Below are 22757 nucleotides of genomic sequence, written 5' to 3'. Positions count from 1 at the left end.
TTAGATTTGGGCGGCTGATATTAATGTTGTTACTAAAACTGTTAAAACTACCTGCACTCAAACCTTCTTGTTGAATGCAGTGGAATATCTTCTCCATTCAGTGCACAAGGGTTAAAAATTTACACTTCTACACTCCTTCACTTCTTCACATCAATATGAAGTTATTTCTAGACAAGGTTTTGCCCCATTGTAGCCAAAATGGTGATTCCTGATGCCATGAAAAATTTACTACAGAACTATACAGATAACCTGTTATTTAAGGAGTGTGTAGGCAATGACAAAGACTTTTCAAAGTATATTCTTCAGGATAATCACATAGTCTCAAAATGCAGGCAGTATATCATCCATTATTCCCTTGTGTGAAAAAAAATCAGTTGTGGAAGCAGAATGAAACAATGCAGACAAATCACTAAGAGTAAACAGTCGTGCTGAAAAGTCCATGCCAATCCAGATGACAGCGGATAATATGGAACATCTGGAGTTTGAAGAATAAATTCTAGTTCCTAATTAGCATTGTGAAGATACTGGAAAGACAACCACTTAGGGGTAATATTCATCTCCCCTAACTTTGCATACCTACAAAGCAGATGTCTACAACTAAATGGCTGTCTAGACTCCTCCTATAGCTGATGGAGTGGAATTGACACTTTCAGAGCTTTCTTCATTTGATCTGCTTTCCTATATTAGGATGAGATTAGCTGAGCTTTAGATGTAGCAATTTCTCTCCATCAGCTATGAAAGGAGCATAGTCACTGCCATCATCAATGAAAATATCTTCATTGTAGGCATTCAAACTTAGCCAGATGAGTCATGCTGATGGTGCCTATATGATTTTAACTGTTCCCCATCCTTTCTGACATAGACTTATTTTTACTGGCATTGATACCAAATAAGAGAATTTCATTTCAGGAAGCAGCATTCATGACAATACGCAAGGACCCCATCAAGCAATGCTTAAAAGGGCTAGATTCTGCACTCTTCACAGTTCTACAATTCCTTCTGCTTCAGAGACTTCTAAATAACAGGAAATTGCTGTATTTTATGACCTTCAGGTCTCCTAATCTTTATCATTAGCAAATCAGTTATTTGTAGTAACACAGAAATGAAAAGTATGTGCAATGCACTCCCAATCAGATTTGGAAATCTTGACATTTAAGGAAATTACATTTCATCTCCATGCCATTGTTTTAAAAATGCAGGTGAAATTTCTTTTTTTTTATTTTAAAATTAGAAGCCAGGACCTTGAAAATATGTTTCAAAGAAGGTCAGTTTTACATCTAAATATGTCAAATGCCTTAAGACAGCAAAAATGTGGGATTTAGACTTGAAACCTTAAAAATTAGTAAATGCCTGTGTTATCATTTCTAGATAAACCTTATTTTGACTAGGTTGTATATATGAATTGTAATAGCATCTTTAGTTACACCAACACATTTTTCCTTTATTTATTTATATTTTTTTCTCCCCAGGATTTCTTACCATCTCCTTCACACATAGCATAAGATGGATATTGTGTTTCAAAGACATTAATAAATCTGTCATTTCCTAACTTTCAAGGACTTGCTTGGGAATCTAAAACAACTTGAATATATAAAAATCCATAAACATTTCCTGCAAATTACTGGTGTTCATAACATTCAAGTTTCCTTAATGCCACTGTGAGCAGTAAATACTCAGCCCTCTTCTCCTCTGCACAACTCATGCAATGTATGTATATCTGTGTCTCAAAAGACTGCCTGTTGCCATCATCATAATAAAGCTCATCAAAAATATTTTGGTATTTGCAGGACTCTTCAGCTTTAAAATTTTGACTGAACACATGGCATTTCCAGGACTTCACTTCTGGGTGTTGGTTATGGCAGAGGCTTATTGCTTTTCAGAAAGTGAGATGAGTCTCAACCTGTCCCCTCAAATCAGCAGGGCCAAGTTAAATGTTGCAGCTTTCTTCTTCCTATATGATAAGTAGAGGTGGTTAATAGGAAGATGGCAATTATAGCTACCTTACGGACAGATATTTTATTTTAATGCTTTTAATGTGGCCAGATGCCATGGTATAAATAACACAATGAACAAACAACTATAACAGCCCTAATGACCTTGTGAGACAGTTTGCAAAACGCAAGGAATTTAAGTTTGCTCTCATACAGTCTTTTTCAGAAGCTGCACTTACCTTCCTCCTTTGAGGGAAGGGAGACAGAAAATGTGTTCTTTATAGGAACCAAGACCCTCATGGGATGTCAAAAATTATGCATAATGGAGCTGTCAGGAAATTTTCATATTTAGATAAGAACGCGACATAGTTTTGGCTTTTTGCCAGTTCTTAAGAATCCTATCATTCAGAAGGTGAAAAGTATGTGTTCTTTCCTTTATGTTCAAAGACTTTCCTCCTTCTTGACCAAGCGTAAGCCTTTACATTTTAACTGAGTTAGGAAAAAAAAAATCCAAAACAGGGAGGACCAAAACTTCAGTATTTTTCCTTTCCTTTTTCCTGAGATGACACAAATGCAAAACTCTTGCTATCTACCAAGCTCTGTGAGAGACACAGCAGAAAAAAAAAAAAAGTGTCATGCACTTTTCATTACCAAGATGTTGCAGAAATGATTGATATTTTCATACTGCTTAAACCTCGCCCATATAACACAGCTTTAAAGAAAAAAAGAAATATTACCAATTCTTTGCATATTGAGAGTCTGCAGAACTGCTCTGGGCCTCTTTGCATTCATATTGCTGAAGGTTATTGTTAGTTGTCAGTTTCTTAACCCGCTTGCAGTTCTCGGAGATATCTGATGTATGGAACTTTATGTGGCAAATACAAATAGCAAAGGAACACCTTGCCTTGATAACTCCAGGAAAGGACGCCACCTTGTGAAGTTTGAGAAGTCAAGACAATTTCCCTGGGAGGGGGCGTAAAGACAACCTGCCATTATGATTGATTGCATTCACAGAGCATTTCTGCCCTTGTCTCATTACAGCAGAATCTGTCCTTGGCTCCAGACTTCCATTGGATGGTTCTTCCCTCATTTAATGAGATTCAAATCTGTTGCAGTTATTTCCAAGCAGTCTGAAACAATCTTATCCTCCTTTCCCCTTTTTATTAGACTGAGAGGACAGCAGCAGATGTGGTGTCATCCAGTGGTGTAATAGCTCTGGGCTGTGCCAGAAGATTGTGGTATCTGTATCCTCTTTGAAGAAATAAAGGAAAACCACTGTAAGCACCAGTTCCTTCCCAAACCTCATTCAAGTTTCATCCACCATCACTTCCTGACAGTCATTATCTAAAGAGCAGAGAATTGAAAAGGACATTACAAATTTGCCTGTCAAATCTGGTGGCCTTGCCTAACAAATCTGGTGGCCTTTTACGCTGAGGTTGGAGCATTGGTGAACAGGGGAAAAGCAGCTGAAATCATTGGTGAACGGGGAAAAGCAGCAGGTTTGCCGATGACATCAAGTTGTGTGGTGCAGTCAACACGCTGGAGGGAAGGGATGCCATCCAGAGGGGCCTTTGACAATCTTGGGAGGTGGGTCTGTGTGAGCCTCATAAAGTTCAACCAGGCCAAGTACAAGGTCCTGCATTTGGTCCAGGGCAATCCCAAGCAGAAAAAATGTGGGACACCTAGGAGTTGGACTCGATGATCCTTGTGGGTCCCTTCCAACTCAGGATATTCTATGATTCTGTGGCTCTATGATTCACCTAAAGCTGCTTGCCGAAGACCATGTCCAGATGGCTTTTGAAGACCTCCAAGGAGGGAGACTCCACTACGTCTCTGGGGAACCTATTCCATTGATTATCTTAGTGTGAATCATGTTTGCCTATTATTGATTTATCTTCATAAAAGCATTTTCTCATACAAAAAGAAAGAATGACTGCATATCAAACAATTATCCCTCAGAGAAAACCTAGACTTATAGTCCTGTCACTATCACAGGCTTCTTTTGAGCTTTCCAATCCAGTATAACTAGAATCAGAAAATAGGACAAATCAATAAGACAAAATATTACCTGAAAGAAAAGAGGATTAAGGTCAGTCTGATTCAAGACTTTGGTTTGTCTAGGCTATTTAGGTTCTTGAACAGGATATATATGTATTTGAGTCCTTGCTATTTATAAAATGGCTTATGGTATGTTTGTTTGTTTATTTATTTAGTTATTTATTTTCATATCAGTTAAACTGAATAGTATTTTTCTCTGGATTAGTGTTCCCTGTTGATTACTTCATGCCAAAGAAACAAATTTACAATGTTTTGCTTAACCTGACTCATTGAACAATCCTTTGAAGATGGTACATGTGGTGCTACTATTAAATGTACTCTAGCTGGAATGAGACCGCTCCTGAAACAGCTGAAAGTCTCTGTGTGGACAAAAGAGCCAATAGGATCTGGTATTACTACTGCCACTGCTCTCACCAGCAGCAGAGGTAATATAAAAACAAAGTAAATTTTGGAGCTATTGCCTTAAGGTATGCTGAAATGACATTTCTCAAACATGTTCTTTTCTGATGCTTCATTATACACAAGCAATATAAATTGCTTCTATTCATTTTTGGTTTTGTCGTTGTTATTATTATTATTTTTTTTTTGTACAATGCTATACTCTGATCTTTCTCTAACTTGTGCTGTTGGTAACCTTCTGCTGATATGGAGGTGTGTATTATAATTCTTTTTTTTATAATTTATATTCTTTATAGCTCATGATTAGTAATTATAGTCTTCCTATTATTGATTTTTATGTTAATTTTTTCATTTTTCAAGCATTATCTCATTGGACTCCAGAAAACCCCTTTAGGCATGCTGCAACTTCCAGACTTTTATTTTCTTCTCCCTCTCCCTCTCCCTCTCCCTCTCCCTCTCCCTCTCCCTCTCCCTCTCCCTCTCCCTCTCCCTCTCCCTCTCCCTCTCCCTCTCCCTCTCCCTCTCCCCTCTCTCCTCTTCCTCTCCTTCTCCTTCTCCATCATCTCCCTCTCCCCTCTCCCTCTCCCTCTCCTTCTCCCTCTCCCTCTCCTTCTCCTTCTCCATCATCTCCCCCTCCCTCTCCCTCTCCCTGTTCCTCTCCCTCTCCCCTCTCCCTCTCCCTCTCCCTCTCCTTCTCCCTCTCCCTCTCTTTCTCCTTCTCCATCATCTCCCTCTCCCTCTCCCTCTCCCTGTTCCTCTCCCTCTCCCCTCTCCCTCTCCCTCTCCCTCTCCTTCTCCCTCTCCCTCTCCTTCTCCTTCTCCATCATCTCCATCTCCATCTCCATCTCCATCTCCATCTCCATCTCCATCTCCATCTCCATCTCCATCTCCTCCTTCTTTCTTTTCTTTGCTATATTTCCAGATTGGTGAAATATCTGAGATTGCACTTCCTCTAGATAAGATACCATACCTTGGTATCAACTTTTGTTTAATGATTGAGTTTTCTATGAACAGAGCTTGTCAATGACTCAGAGCCACAACCTCATAGCACTTTTTTTTTTTTTTTTTTTGTCGTGTGACTATCCCTTAATTGTGTATAGTTAAGAAACCAGAGTTATATGCAACTGTAGACAAGTTTATGATCTGTTGTAGGCTTCTCTGAAGGGACTTATGTGCACTCTAGAATCATTCATATGGCCTGCAACTGGATGTTTCTGTAGGTTAATACTGTAGCAAGATTTTCTGGAAATAACTGCCATAAACAGGTTGTTGATCGGAAGAACTGATCACACCTACTATTGGTCTGAGAGAAATAACCATTATAATTTGTGATTTCTAGTCTGTACAGCCCCTGGAAGCCAAGGACTTTCTTCTCAAAAGAATTCAGTAACAATTACACCCGGGGGCTGTGTGTATGTCATGACATAAAACACAGTCTGAATTAATTATTTAGTATGGTGCAACCCACTTTGACTTATAAGCTATAAAAAGCCCGCCTGAGAGAGAATTAATTATTGCTGGAAATAACATATAATTACAATGTTGCAGGGAAAAGATAAGAATTAATGTGCCAGGTGTAAGTAGATTAGACCAGCTTGACAGAAATGAGCAACTAAAAAAGAATTTATAGATGAAAGCTTACAGCCATTGCACCCATAGTGACTGGAAAGCATTACCATGTGATGACTGCTCAGTAGCTTATGTGAAATGAGATATTGGCTTTAGCCTCATTGCTCAAAGATAGGTCTGTATGTCACAAATCTGACACCAAAATGGAGTGATTTGAACATCTCATCAGAGACATAAGGAGAGAATAACCTCTATATCTGAATTAAACTTATTTCCTGTCTTGAAGTGATCTCCTTGAGTGAGAGTTGACGAGTCCTGTGGTATAGAAAGGCGCTTTGTGGGAAAACACATTTCAGTCTGTGTTTCTGCCTTTGTCCAATGGTGCAGGACTATGAACTCCAAAGTGGACAGCAGGCTACTTTTTCATGAGGAAAAAGCAAACTTGCTGGTCTGTCCATACTGTAACAAATAGGAGGGGAACTAGGAGGAAGAGAGAGTAAAGAAAGAAATTTTCACATAACTTACCCCATTTCATAACCATCTCATCTTCTTGTTTTAAAATGGGGCATTTGCAATATTCTGATCTTTAACACCTAGGAGAGGCATTTGTCACAAAGGTTATGTGTATGGTTTACATGGTTTGAAGGTCAGCGTGAGAGAAGTAATATCAAGCCACTAATGGGAGTCTGATCAAGAATGCCAACACCTTGAATGAACATGGAAGACAATTGTTCTAATGACTTTCTTCTACCTGAGATTACAAACTGGCTTCACTAAAACATTTTCAGACAACACAGAACTATAGAAAACCAAGATTTTGAAAATTTAAATAACTGTTGTGGAAGAAGGAAGAAGAGCGACTTGATATAAACAGACTATACAGCAGTATGGGAGAAATAAATAGCTTACTGGAATGGGATAAACATACCTCTAAGCATGCCTGATGGATAGAGGAATTGGGCAGAATTGTAAATAATGTGCGTTTTTTAAATTGTTCAATTATTGGCGAAGAGCCAGAAGACTCTGCACCTGAGTCCATCTCCAGGATAAAATCGAGAGCTTAATCTTTCCCCATTCTCTTCCCTAGTTCATCTGTAATAGTGATTTTTTCTTTGGATGTTGTAATATCGTAACACTGGGCACATGGTTAACTCAGCATCTGATGACAGCTACTTCAGGTTGCGTACCGTTTGTCATCTTTCTCTATGTTAGGATGTAGGACTGGGAATCCAAGCAGCTTCTCTAAGAAATCATATGTTAGTAAGAACTTTACTAAAGGTACAAAATCCCTACAGCATTTCTACTACTGATGATAGGTTTTAGACAAACCTGAAGCTTAATCTTATTTTTTTTTCAGTAGCCTCCTGGTTAAGTGGTTATTGTTGCTGTTGTTGTTGTTTTCTTAATTTAGATGTTCTTTAAAATACCTGCATCATGGCTGCTAGTCTTTTGATCTTACTTCAAAACTGCATAATAGTGGGTAAAATAAAGTAAAATCATTCAATTCTATTTACAAAATTTATCCTTTATTCAATTCACACGGAATTAAAACTCAGAATTTAAAAATGTATAGACTTTTTTTTTTTTTTGTAAGTTCTAATGAAAAGACAGTCTAGCCTTGTGGTTTTTATCATTATAATTCCTTGGAATTTGGGGGATATATGTCTGAAATAATTTAATCTTATGATGATGTGAACCTACATGCAAAGGACTTTTGGAGATTTGCTTAACATCATGTAATAATTAAATAACTAAATTGCTAATAAACAGGTCTAATTTTCAGTTGATTGACTCACAGAAATTGTTAGATGCAATGCACTTTATAGCATGAATCAATCCATTGTTTTGATTTCAACTGTATTGAGCCATGTGTAATTATGATCGATTCTTGTAAACATTCAGAAATTCACACATGCTTTCAACACAGAAATCCAACCATATCCTGGGCTGCATCAAAAGAAGTATGCCATCAGGTCAAGGAAGGTGATTCTCTCACTCTGCTCTGCCCTTGTGAGACCTCACCAGGAGTACTGTGTTCAGCTCTATGGCCACCAACGTAAGAAGGTCATGGACCTATTACAGAGAGTTCAGAAGAGGGCCATGAGGATATTCAGAGGGCTTGAGCACCTCTCCTATGGAGACAGGCTAAGGGAGTTCAGATTGTTCATCCTGGAAAAGAGAAGGGTCTGGGGAGACTTTATAGCAGCCTTTCAGTACGTAAAGGGTACCTTCAGGAAAGCTGGGGAGGGACCCTTTGTCAGGGAGTGTAGTGACAGGACAAGAAATTTAAACCAAAAGAGGATAATTTAGATTAGATATATGGAAGAAATTCTTCACCATGAAGGCAATGATGCACTGGAACAGGTTGCCCAAAGAAGTGGTGGATACCCCATACCTGGAAGTGTTCAAGGCCAGGTTGGATAGGGCTTTGAGTAACCTGGTCTGGTGGAAGGTGTCCCTGCCCATGGCAGGGAGGCTGGAGTTAGATGAACTTTAAGGTACCTTCCAAACCAAACCATTCTATGCCTATGATTCTGTGCTTCTACGGTAATGAAGAATTTAGTATAGGAATATAATCGATGCAGAATAAAGCTTTGTCAATGTTATTTAAGGCTTTACAATTAAAATAGCAAAAATATATCAAACAGAGAAGTTAAAGTTTCAGTGTCCACATTAAAATTCCCCAGTTGCTGTTTCATTGGCATTTGTTTTATAACAGACAGAGCCAAGAACATAAATAGGAAGAAAAAGTGATATATGTTCATGCCCACATAGTTGTGCTTTAATTACCAGTCACATAGGGACTATTGAGTTAGCTGGGAAGTTTGCAAGACCACTGTTTTTCAGGCTTTAGTCGAAAAATACCTGGTAACAAGAATTCAGGATTGATGGGGAAGTTGACTATCCATGTTGATATTTAATAGGTGTCTTAGTTGACTAAGACACACTTAGATATCTGTTGTTTGCACTGTGTATACAGACTGTATAGCCTATATGGCCTGTGGCCAAGGGACAGGTCTTGGAATTTGATTTTCTATATTATTAAAAGATTGCAGTAATCTCTGATATGTTTTTGTTTTTGCAGCCAGCATTTCTCCAAACAGTTCTAAGGCACAGCACGAGTCAACATGAGCCAGGGACAGCTCAGAATAGATATTTTCAAGGTATTTGGTAGGCTAGGAAATTTCAGTAATATGGAAATGAATCATTCTATGGCATGATACTTGAATGTCAGAAGCATGTTGCTTTATTAGTATAACCATACAATAGGTAAAACCCAACTTTTTTCTCTCCAATTTTTTCCCTCTTATTTGGGTTTGAAGTTTGCATCTATAAAGTCTGGTGAAGCAAAACATTTTGCCTGCCCTGTACTTTTCTGTTCAAAAAGAGACAATAAAAAAAAAAGGAGTAAAAAGAATAAAGTGTACAAAAGGTCCTATGCTTAAACATGTTTCACTGAAATAAGAACACAGGACAGGAAGGATTTCTTTTGTTTTGTTTTGTTTAATCATCTGTTCCAGCCCACTGTTGCCACTGGCACAGACATACAATCTCTCCCATAACCTGATCAGGCTTCAGTGATTGCAGTTACACTCTGAAGTCCTCAGCTCATTGAGGTGAATAGGTCAGCTCCTCGTCTTGTCATTGTCAATAAGTGACAAGACTGTTTTCTGAAAGTTTTCAACTAAAAGGAAGGAGGAGAAGAGGGAGGGAAAGAATACATTTTAAAATGAAAGATTGATTTTGCAGATTAGCATGATTCTGGGAAGACACTGAAAGTACAAAACTCAAGCTTTCTTCTATAGCCACCATTCCGTTTTACTAATCATATCAGTGGTATTTAGGGATGAATTTTGTAATACATATTTTGGTAAATCATGATATAGTCTTTTCATATAAATTATCCAGCCAAAAAGCTGACAAGTATCAGCTCCAATAAATGCATATATCATTTTGAAACTCTCTAATGACAGTCACATGGGAAGTGAGATTCCTCTTCAAAATCTGGGAGCTTGAATATCTGACCGAGAAGTTGTGTAGATGTGTACCTATAACTTTTATTTATATTGCTAATAACCAGGCATATTTAGAGTGGAGTTGTGACTATAAAAATACCAAGAATCCTGGTAAAACCAGGTTTACCCTGTCATTATATTTCTCTTGCTATCTGCTTATGGGAGACAAGATATTGGACTGTATGGACCATGGACTTGACCAAGTGAGACTGTGCTTATGTTCTTCCCTACTTTCATTAAATTTTACTAAAAATCTAATCACATTATCACTGCACAGTGACATTTTCTCATTGATTACTTGATTTGGAATTGCTTCCAACTTTCAGGAAACATTTATTTCTACTCTTTAAACTAAATGAAGATGTTAGGGTGCTGATTCAGTTTAAGATTAAGAATTCTAAATTTAGTTATCTAGCATAGATGTCCACTGTTACAGTAGATGTCTATGATCCTATTACAGTCAATGAAGACCTAGTCAATACAGACCATAGTCTCTTCAGCTCTCTGGTCTTTATAGATTGTATTGATTACATCTCCATTAAGAATAATGAGAGCTTATATAAAGATAGCTTGATTCAGTTTCCTAAACATAGTTGTCTAATACCATTTGAGATGCTCTACAGTATCCCATGGCAGCTGACTGCTGCTTCAGAAGGATGTAGGTCTCCTCCAGCAGGTCCTTTGTCAGATGTACCAGTCCATTTGTGGGTGTCTTGAATAAAATAGATGGTTTGAAAAAGGCAGTATATGCGTATCATCAGGCTGTAGAAAAGAAACTGTCATACACAGGTGGACACCTAAATTTAGTATGCTAATAAGGATCTCACCACAGATTTATCACCTATAGGCTGGTATTGCTGCTTGCAACTCAGTAGAATTCCTTAATTTGAAATGAAAAATGTACCCGCCCTTCTTGAGAAGAGATTTCATTTTCTTGAGATTTCATTTTCTCAGTTATTTGAGTGTCTGCAGTTCTGCCATAGTAGGAGAGTGATAATGAAGATAACTGCAAAATGAAGACTAAGAAGGACTTGGTGCATATGTTGTCTTGCTGCTTCATTTAGCTATTTGTGTTTTCTCTCTCTCCCTTTCTCTCTCTCTCTCTCTCATTTTTTTTTTTTTCCCCTCATGTATCATATTGCCTGGGGCTTCTAACTGGCAGGGCAAGAAACGTTTCTCATACTTTTATATTTTCCCTAAACATAAGTTTTGTGAGTAAATGGCTTTGGTATGTGTTCAAGACCATAATAATTTACTTATTACCCTTCAGCAGAAGACCATCTGAAGCACAGTGTTGACAACAGTCCTGGTATTCAAATATAAATGAAAGTCCAATGCAACCTGGATGTAACCTCAGCATCCAGAAAATGTGAATCAGGATCCCTGGAATCATATTATAAAATAAAGCATCTTACTACCTCTGTTTTTGTCTAGCATCTGCACTGCAGAGCAATACTTGCAAGCCTCTCTGCAGCTAGAGAATAGAAACTTAAACACAAACACACACAATAAGAAGGAAACTGAAATTCCACATACCTAGTTTCTACAGGAATGGAGGATTTAACGAAAAAAAAAAAAAAACAACAAAAAAAAAAAAGGAAAGAAAAAGACAATTACTATGAAACTTACCTTAAATCTGCAAGACCTTGTGACACCTCTAGCTGTGCAGCTCTGTCTGAGGATTCTGTATTCTTTCAGCTGAAGCCACTGTTCCTGACTTCAGTGGTTCAGCTCAGGAATTTCTACACTTAAGCGTAGCATGAATATCATAAATTTTCTTTCCCAACAGAGACACTTGAATAAAGACTTTCACTATGAAGCCAAGGAACTTAATGAAAAAACAGTCCCTCTTGTGAGTAGGACTTTAAGACCAAAACCTGGAGAATTCAAAAACAGTTGTTTTTGCCTTCCATTGCAATTTTAAACAAACAAACGAAAACACATAGTTTTCAGAAGTTGATAAGAGACTGAGAAAGCCATCCCAGAGTTTTTGAATGCATCTAAATCCAGAAAATTTTCCTTAAGGGAAAGGACAGTTAATGTTTAGAGAGATTAGCTGCATTTTATAGTATATCATATTACTGACGGGAGGAAAAAGAAATCTTCGTAATGGCAATGGCCTTTTATCCCCAAGATAAGGATGAATGCAAGTCAAGGATTAAAAGCAGCAGTTTCAGAGAGATTTAGCTACTTGAAAAGTGGAAGAGATCTGTCCATATGCAAAAGTCAGGGGGGTTCCTACTTTTGCAATTGATAATTTTTTTGTAGTTGTTGTTCTTTTTTCTTTATTTATTTCAGACTGAAAAAATGTCCTTTCAGCCCAAATAAAAATGTGTGGAAATTCCACCTCAAAGCTCAGCTGGTTTAGAAATATCCAATTCTCCATAAATCCTTTTGAAAATAAAAATGCTTCCTTGACAGAAACTAAAAAGCAGGAGTAATATTAGATACCTCTAGTACTGATCTGTTTTATGGAGAGAGATGAGTTATCTGTCTCTGCATTTTCAAGGTATACAACCAGACTAATAATGTGAGTCCTTATAATAATCTTCCTCTTGATATTGGATCATTACAGTATTTCACTGACCTGCAGGTGGGGGCAGAACCATTTGCCAAATGGTAAAAAACAGTAGCATAGAGGGGGACCTTTCAGCAAACTACCTCTGACCATGTCCAGTGCCAGCTGCTTTCACCAAGAAGCCAAGATCCAGACAAAAGACAGCTAGTAGACAGTTTTCTCTTGGACACATTTGTTTTTACCTCACAGTAGTCACAGACTCTGAACTGATGAATTATGATTTAAAGTCCTATCAAAACTTGTTATTATGGTTTTAATAACTTCTAATGAAAATCTGAGTTAGTGTAGGAGCACAATTATTACCTCTTTCTACCCTTCCATGTAGACAAATTCAAGCTTTTCTCCAGGTTCATAAAAAGAAACACCTTTAATCTGTCTAGTCAGAAACAGGGAGAAGCATGAAGAACTGGGAAACAGGCATCTAGCTTTTCACATCATTTTTGCAGCTATAAGAACTGGCACACCTTGAGCATCCTAGTCTGCTCTACTGCCAAATGTGGGACAGACTTTTGACTGAAACTCTGACCATCCTTATTTTCTAGATGAAATGTCCATTCCCACTAAGCTGTTAATCTCAATGTGGATATGGCCAGTTTAGCAGTGTACTTGTAAAGAAGTGACAGAGGTATAGACAGGAAGATGTGATGTCTTCATCAATAGTAGACAAAATTTCTGGCAGCTGCTGATCAATGTGACGGCAAATGCATGGAGAGGACTGTGGAAGTAATGGCTACAAACTCTCTCATGGGCTTGGAAGCACAGGCCAGAAGAGACTCAAAGACAGGTTGTGTTAATATAAAAGGAGTCATGATCAGAAGAGATGGGAAATTAGAGAATGCAGCCACTCATTTCAGAAGCGACTGGGTATTCATTCATTATTTTAACAAGTTCAGAAACACAGGCATAGCATGTTGCAAAATGAGCTTTTCCTAAATAACAAAAGAAATAACAGTGATATCAATTTAAATCTTCTTAATCAGATTCAGTGATTTTTCTTGAGAAGTAGCTGGGGGGGGGGGGGGGGGGAGGGGGGAGAGGGCTGTGTCACTCTGAACCCCTCACATCAGCGAACTGGAAAGGCAGGGTCTCCTATTCCCAGGAGCTCACAGGTCCCTTCTGATACCTTCTCTAACAGGCCAGCTCCCAGTAAAAGGTGAGGGGGGCTGTGGGAAACTGCACTTGCTTTGCCCCAGCAGGACCTCACCTTTGCTGTTGAACCGAGACTACACCACTTCTTACAAGATTTCTAACTGGAATTTTTGTCATACTGTGGGATGAATCCTTTCAGTAACTGTGAGTGTAGCTGATTCAAACTGGATCATCTCTGCTGAGTTTGTGCTGCAGTATGTCCATAAACCCATTCTGGAAATGTTACAATTACACGTAGAATCATAGAATCATTAGGGTTAGAAAAGACCTTCACGATTATCACCCTACTACCAATGTCACCCGCTAAACCATGTCCATAAGTGCCAGGTCCAACCTTTCCTTGAATACTCCCAAACCAATTAATTTGTACAGAATAGGGGAAAGGAGCAGTTAAGTAATTTCATAGTGGTTATGAATAAAAGTCTGTAGATGAGACAATAGGATAAACTGGGATGTCTTGACCACAGTCTTTTTTTTTTTTTTAATCAGCGGGTCACATGGGTTTTCCTTGCTTGCATTTATGGCTGGCCTGGTTTTCAGCTGATTATTTCAGCATTTGATTTGAATGCACTGTGAGTTTTGCTCAAGTGGATGTGTATGATCCACAGAGAGAAGCACTATATTCATATTACCAAGATTTCACCAATAAAGATGAACCATGCATTATCTGACATATTTGTCCCACAGTGACAATTATCTTTTTGCTATACACTTAGGTGTGAGATCACTGTATCGAAGCAATGGAGCTAAGCCATGCTGAAAAACAATAAACTATCGCGTCATAATGACAGGAGAAAGTAATGAGTGGGTGGAGAAGGCTCCTTCACTCTTCAGACTTGTGAGGTCTCCTTTAAGGTGTGTACTACTGTTGGATAAAGAGACAAACTTGCAGTGATGTGTCTGTCAGCACTGCTTAGAGTGAAGGAGCAAGGTAGAAATTGCACAAGAGTCTATTACTGTTGCCTTCAAGGTAAGCTTTAGAAGAGAATGCATGCAAAGGAAGAGCTGCAGTTTATAGCCACAGTTTGGCAGCTATTCCCAGTCTGTCTTTATGTATTTAAAATTCCTTTCAGTACAAACATTTGAAGGATTTCTCTCCCTCCCCTGCTGCTGTAACAGTTCATTTAAGGGGACAAAGGAAAAAAATAATGTAAATAAATTGTGTTATGCTATCTATCCATTTTAAATGCTGGATGTTTCATTTCCTGTCCTTTGTGCATGCATGCATCTCATTCAATTTTAAATTATAATTTTTATTAAGATATGCAAAAAATGGGGGAATCAGCCTCTAAACCTGCACTATATCTCTGTTAAAAACTTGCTCTTTTCTGTTCAGTCTTCAGCCATGTCTTTCTCCCCATCTGTCCCCATCACTGTCAGTGAGGAACACTCTTTTGTATTCCTGTGCTCTAGATCCTGTAAAGCTGCAAACTGTAGCCCCTCAGGAGAGATGACCATCTAACTATTAAAAGGTGAAGCTTTATGCAAGAAAGTAACTCTTACTGGTTTATGGGTTGCAGTCTGAATTCTAGTCCCAAAAGAAGCAATTTCTGATGTTTAAGTTGGGATGTGGTGGCCAACATGTTGCTGATTACCAGTTTTCCCTCAGTTATTTTTGGAGGAGTGGCTTCCTGTCGTCAGTCTATGCACACTTATCTCGAAGGCCATGGGGGACCAGATCATGCTGTTTCTCAGTCTGAGTCAGATACAGTTTGGAAAGAGGAAAGTATCTGATCATTACCCCTCTTGCTTTTGCTCATCAATGTCTGCTGTAGTTTGGCTTTTGCAACACTTTTGGGAATTTTGCCACTGGCTCTGTTAGGAACCCCGTAGTAAGTCATTAAGACACTGAAAAATGGAAAGACATTATTTTACATTCTTATTGTTATTATGAATGACACATAAAATAATGTAATAGTATTAAAGCATCTCTAATAAAATTGGTGGACTTCATACTCTTTAAAACTTATGGCAAGTATACAATGTTGATTTATTTTTATTTTTTGGTAATTTTATATTGAATTTAGGGAGAGGAAAGATTAAGTGTTTTTTTTGTTGTTGTTGTTGTTTTTGTTTGTTTGCTTGTTGGCACTGAGTGAATTTTAAAGCTTTCTCCACTCTTTACAGTGATATTTAAAAGAGTGGAGAAGAAAATGAATTCTATCTAATAAAGTCATTTCTGAATAAGCCTTAAACAGCAGGTATAAGGTGACTTGAATGGGGAATAATGCCTGGGTGATATTATGATTCAATACATTCCCTTCCTTGGCCTGATCTCACACTTTTCTTGACTGACTCTCACTACAGGATACTTGGCAAAAAGATAATCCCCTGGTTCAATGAGCTGCTATGAGGAAGGTGTTCCTTTGCATTTCTGCACCAGCTGGATATTCAGCTGATGGCAGCAGAGTAATGCCAAACTGTTAGAAATATATATATGTTGGCAAATTATAAGGTATCCAAGGCCAGTTCCAACCAAACCAAATATTTCTATGAGAAGGTGGGAGCCTAACTAGAAGCCAAGAATTTACCTATTGGGTCAAATCACTACATTTCCTGGGTTAGAGCCCAAATACTTGGAATCAGAATATATAGCATCTCTTACACTTTGGGTACATAGTTGTGTTCTGAAATGAGCTAATTGTGTGTGTGGAAGTGGTGGTGGGTGGAGCGAGGTGCCTCAAATCTAATGTGCTTCTTGTCCTAGAAAGAGATGCAGCTGTACTTTTCAGTTCCAGGTAATAGTTGCTCATAGAATCTCAGCATCATTTATGTTGGAAAGGACCTCTTGAGAGCATCTAGTCCAGTCTACTTGTTTAAGAGTTAATCACAGAATTTCAGGGTGAGGTGAATGGAGGAAATCTGCTAGGGCAAACTACCCCATCTTCACCTCAGTCTCCCCTTGAATTCTTAAAAGGAAAATACAGAGCTCACAGAAATTTCTGTTCTTGACAGAATTTACAGTGTAAATATGAATTTTTGTGTCCTTTCAGAACTTCATGACTTTCAGGCTAAGTCAGAAATTTGATTTCTTATGAGTTAGGATATTTTTGATTCAGACCAAACTGGTGAATGTTCTTTAAATCAATCCTTTGGGTTGGCTAAAGGAAAATAAAAGATGCCATAGACTAGTTTTCATCCAAATGAAATTGAACATTTTCCCCCACTGGTTGGTCAGTAGCTGTGATTTTTATCAACCTCTTCTTCAAAATTTTGAGCAATAGAAATATGTGTCCTCTCACCTTCACCTTTTCTGTGGTGTGCTAGCATACAGGTCAAATACCAGTCCACGATAGAGCAGTCATGTTTCTGGATTGTGATGTAGACATATATTAAGAAGCCCTAGGGTTTAATGAACCCTAACTGGATGGAGAATGCAAATGCAGAAAGTTAATTTAAAACTCGGCCAGCTTTCTGCCTCAAACTAGAGAGCAATTCTTCTATCAATTTATCATAATATTTATACAGCCACTAATACTATAGTAGTTGATTACTTCACAGTCTTTGAAGAAATTATACCCACAATACCTTCCTCTAAGGTAGGGGAGCATTATTATCCTCATTTTTAGGCAGGATAGCAAGGCACAGATAAAGCGAAGGCTTTATTTTTAGAGAGAGTTAGACACATAAAAGAAGAGAACAGGTGCCAAACTGAATATTCAAAAACAGCTAAGTAATACTGAAAATCCCATCAGGAACCTATCACCATTATTAAATGCCTAAATACCTCTAAAATTCTGTCCCATAACCATTATGCCATATGCCCATACACGACAAGCAGGAATTTATCCATTTTTTGATGACAGCGTTTTCTTAACTGATCTGATACTTTCAATGCAAAATTGAAACGAACTAGTTTATCTGTTTTTAACTCCCTCACTAACCCCTTCTTGAATACTTTAAATGTCACTACTTCCACTGCAACTGAAGGTGTGCTGAATAGCATGCCCTGCACAGAAATATGATAATCTCTCTTCAATGTTTGGCAACTAGTATCTATTAATTAAGAATCCATCATTTGTACTCTGTAATTATATTTATTAAACCCTAACTCATATCCTAACTATAATTAGTTCCTGCTAATTAATTTTATCAAATCCCTTTAGATTCATATCTTAAGTAAATATTGAGTAGCCCTACACTAATTATTTCAATCAACGTGGAGTGCATTTCAAATGACTGTGAATAGTTCCTATTAATTCAATTTAATATAAAATAAATGTTCTATGTAACAAATCTGTAAATGTTAAGATTTTAAAATAAACAAGAACAAAAGACTGGTGTAATGTGAAATACTCATTTACATATAATACTGGGTTAAATTAGGCAGGTCTGTCTGTGTCAAAATTTCCACAGAGGAAAACAAAGGTGGCATTTGTTTTTGTTGTTGCTTAATATATATGTATGTATGAGAAATATGTGGAAAAGTACGACTTAGTAGTATAATTATGTACATTGAAATGCTTTTCCATATCCCTTGAAGTAAAGATAGGGCATGAAAGTGGAACAGGAGCACAAAAATAAGTGAAGTGCAAAGTTTTTGTTAGAATCCTCTAGGGTAAGCATTCATTACTCACCAATGTTGATAACTTTTGATTACCTGTTTCAGAATCCTAGGCAATGATAACATAATGCGACAGGCTGCCCAGAGAGGCTGTGGATGCCCTGTCCCTGGATAAGGCCAAGTTGTAAGGGACTTGGAACAACCAGGTCTAATGGAAGATATTGCTGTCCATGATAGGACAGATGGAGTTAGATAATCCGTAAAATCCCTTCCAACCCAAACCATAATTCCATATAATTCCATGATTCTGAGTCTACACAGCAAAAGAAAGTAATGTCTCAGTCTGGGTTGCTTAAACCAAAAGGACTGAAACTGAAATGGCAACAAGAAGAGAGGATTCAGTTCATAGCCTTTCAGGATGCAGTGACCTTGACTTTTATCTGGAGGGTTACATGAAGGCTGCAGGCCCTATCCTGTATCTCCCATCTATGAAGATGTCTTGGTTATCCCAAGATAGCTAAAATGTCCCTTCACTTAGGCTGTTGCATCCCAGCAAAAGTTTCTAGGAGATTATATGCAGCAACTCAAGACATTTTTCTGGAGTGAAAACTGTAAAGATTTTTTTGTCAATGCTTTAATCCAAGTGAGCTAGTCAACCCAAGTTAAAGATGTAGTGTCACACAGAAATATGCCGTATATTTGTATAAGAGGATTAGAAAACATCTGAAATATCCCAGATCTCTTCTGTTTCAGAAAGAGACAGGTAGGGTGGGATTCATTTCACATAATTTTAGAAGTCCATGCTGCATTTTCTACTCTTGTCTTCCTCTTAAATGAAATCCACTTTCATCTGCCCTCTTTTAGACAATGACTATAAAACAGGAAGAATCACATCCTAGAAGTGTTTATCTCTTTCTGCTGTCTCTAAATAGAGGTGGGGTGACAAGCTCAGATACAAACCATTACACTGTAGGTGTTTGCCTTTGATAAAATTTCTCCTGGCAGAGGAGAAATTCTTTTTTTGAGACTATGGAGACTTTGAGTGATGTTTAGAAAAATAAGAATGGGAATAACTTGTTTTTGTCTTCTTCTTTATTTTATTTTATTTTATTTTATTTTATTTTATTTTATTTTATTTTATTATTTTATTTTATTTTATTTTATTTTATTTTATTTTATTTTATTTTATTTTATTTATTTTATTTTATTTTATTTATTTTATTTTATTTTATTTTATTTTATTTTATATATTTATTTATTTATTTATTTTATTTTATTTATTTTTGTTGTTATTATTTTTATCTCAAGATTTGGCTTTCTGGAACTATAGCTTTCATAAAATATAGTGACTGGGGAGAAAATCCTGTATTATTTTTGAAGGATGACAGTTTGCTGTCATGGGCTGTTACAGAAGTTGTAGCATTCTGTGACAAAGGGAAAACAGATTTCAGCTTGGTAGTTGTAAAGGGTTAGTCTTGATTTCAACTAGAGTAACACGGGTCAAGTGTATAAAGAAGCTTTCCATCTGTGAATATTTGATTTTAATTAGCAAAGGATACAAACTATCAGGAGCTAAATCCTAATCCAAGCAGAAATATGTAGGACTATGATTCAGATATATTTCACTACTTCATTTTAATCTGTCACTTCATAATTTACAGTATCACCTCCTAATTGACAGTATCACAGTCATTTTACTGCCGAGATCATGACAGCACAGCACAGCTTTTTGAGTTTGCAGAGAACCTCAAATATGGTTTTCATTTTTTTCTTATTTATCTTTTATTTAAACATGTAAACACACACATAAACAAGATTTAACTATTATGGTCTGTTTTGTATCACTCTGCATAGTGGTATCAATGGCTTATTTTTCCTCTGCCATTTGATACCACTTTACTACTCCAAAGTTGCTCCTGGGAAAGCTTTACAGATTAATAGGATAGAGAGACCATTAGTTCAACTCTTCTGATGATGTATATTTTCACAGACTTTAAATTTCCTGCAGCTGCTTCTGTTTTGAACTCAGTAACATGTGCTTGTATAAAATATTTATTTTCCAGAAAGATATGCAATCTTATTTTTGAAAGTATCAACAGATGGTGAGTCCACCTCCTCTCTCAATAGTTTGTTCCAGTGGTTTATCATTCATGCCATATGCTTAAAATTAATGCCACATTTCCCATCTGAGTTGCCTGACTTCAGTAAAGCTACGCTCATTTCCTTGCCAGTCAGTTGTTTATCCATCCTCAGGCCTTTTGGGTTACTCAGGGTGAATCCTTATTGTCCTGCACATGTTAAGCATGTGAGGTATATCTTGTTGCCTTTGCTCCAGCAAACAAGCACCAGTCAACCTGGTATCAGCAAACAACTCTGGCTTTTATCATTTTCATCAGCCTCTGCTTTGTTGGCTGCTTTAATCAATTGGTTATTGCTTTTGGATCTTTTAGCTCTTCAGTTGCTTTCATCCTCCAAATGTTCATATTTATACTGTCCGTCTTACTTCATTCATCTGCCTCATATATGGGTCTGTCTCTCCCCCCCCTCCTTTTTGTTCCAATCTACCTTTGCTATTGCTGTCTTAATTTATTTCTGTAATCCTTGTATTCTATGTGCAATGAAAAACATAAGGCTTTGCAAAAGTGCCTGAGAGATACTGTTACTCACTCATCTTCCTTCTACCTTTTCTCAGTATCTTCATTTTTTATTTTATTTTTTTGTACTACCTTCCTTCCCCTACATTTAGCTGTAGATTCCCTAGAGCTGTTTATTTTATTTGCTCATAGAGGAGTCTGGTCAATTTGTGGACACTAGGAAAAAAACAAACAACAAACAACAAACCAGATTAAGAAATTAAGACATAATAATTTCATTTTCCTTGGTTGGTGACAGGTATTTGCAAAAGCTTGGTCTCTAAGCAGAAAACATTTGCTTTTCTTAATGGTTGGTCAAAACCCTTAGGATTTCTTCAGACATTTGGTCCTTTTTCTTTCTCTGATGTTAAATCCGGGAGCCCATCCAAGACTTACTGTCCCGATGAAGAGGAGGCGGAGGAGGAAGATTGTGATCAGTATGAAAGGAAGTGTGAAAAAATATGACAGCAGTCTTGCTGGCAAAGCTTCTGGTGACCGGTTCTTTCACACCCAGAAATTTTTCAGCTTTTTCACAGCCATTTTTTGATGAGTTCTCTGATATGAGCACATAAGGAAATCTTTTCTTCCTTACTAGCCATTCCTGACACATAGCTGGCAATGTTGCCCACTGACTGCATTACTATTTAAGGTAAGTCTAACCTTGTAAGTAGGGAAGGAAGTCAAACCATTTTTGAAGAACAGGCAGTCAAAATGTTGATTCTGTTTTCTAAAATATTTTCTTTTTTTTTTTTTTTTAGCTATACTGGTGGCTGATAATTTTGTTATAACGGTGTCATCAGCCACTTTGAATGGCTGTGGTCTACAGTGCTTTTTCCATGTCATACCCTCTTCCCTTCACCAAAGACAACCCCATCAAGACCAACTGTCAGATTGAAACAAGCACTACTTTTTTCGGTTGTTTCAAGGCAGTGTATTATTTTCTGTCTCTTATAGATCCCCCATATTTTGGTGTTGTTTATTTATTTATTTTTAAGCAACCAGCTTACAAAGTAATGGCTTTATCTATTTAAAATGATTTTAACATTTAGCAAATAATTATATCTTATAGTAATATAACAAAAATGTCTCTGGTGAACTAGGAAAGCCTATTAAATGTCAGTTCATAGGTGCAACAAATTTGCTGGAATCCCCCTTGCTCTGACATACTTTAGAAATCTCCCAGAATAATATTGGTCTATGGTTTGAGAAATGGGTGGGTTTTACTAAGAATATGTGCAGAAAAAAATGATGAATTTGCATAGTCAGTATTTGCATATTTCCATGGAGGATTATACATATGCAGCTCAGGAATAATGCAAAAGTACCTTTTTTTTTTTTTTTTTTGGTGTGTGTGTGTGTGTGTGCATATAAGTAATATATTCACATCGGCTCCTCCACCTACATGCAAATGTGGGTATGGATTGGATGTATTTGTTGCAGGAGCCTTTGAAAGTTTAGTGAACTAGATCCTTCCTTTATTTAAGGAAAAATAGACTAAATGGATAGTAACAGGAACCATGCTGAAGCCTGAAGAACAAGAAGCAAGTTTGCTTCCTGATGGCTAAAATGAAAATTGCACGGGGAAAGCTTGATGCTCATAGATTTCCTCACTGCATTTGAACTAGAATTTCATCAGTGCATTATAGTTTGGACAGATACGGTATATTGATCCATTTGAAGTATAGTCCATTACTCCTCTCTTCACAAAATAAAATAAAAATAAAGAAATATTAGTTAATGTACGGCACAGCAGCTCTGATTAATATTATATTTAGTCTGCTTCTTGTCTCTTAATTATGACTCTTGTTCAGCGTAGTTTCTTAACAGTTCCTTGGACAATCTGATATGTAATGCAGCCCTTCTTGTAACATCTGCCCATGTCTTACAAGCCCCCATCTCCTTCTGTACTCCTTTAAATTA

This window comes from Anser brachyrhynchus (assembly GCF_964034855.1).
Source record: "Anser brachyrhynchus genome assembly, chromosome: 3".
NCBI classification, from domain to species: Eukaryota; Metazoa; Chordata; class Aves; order Anseriformes; family Anatidae; genus Anser; species Anser brachyrhynchus.
The sequence above is the reverse complement of the archived record's forward strand: the minus strand, read 5'-3'. Positions refer to the sequence as shown.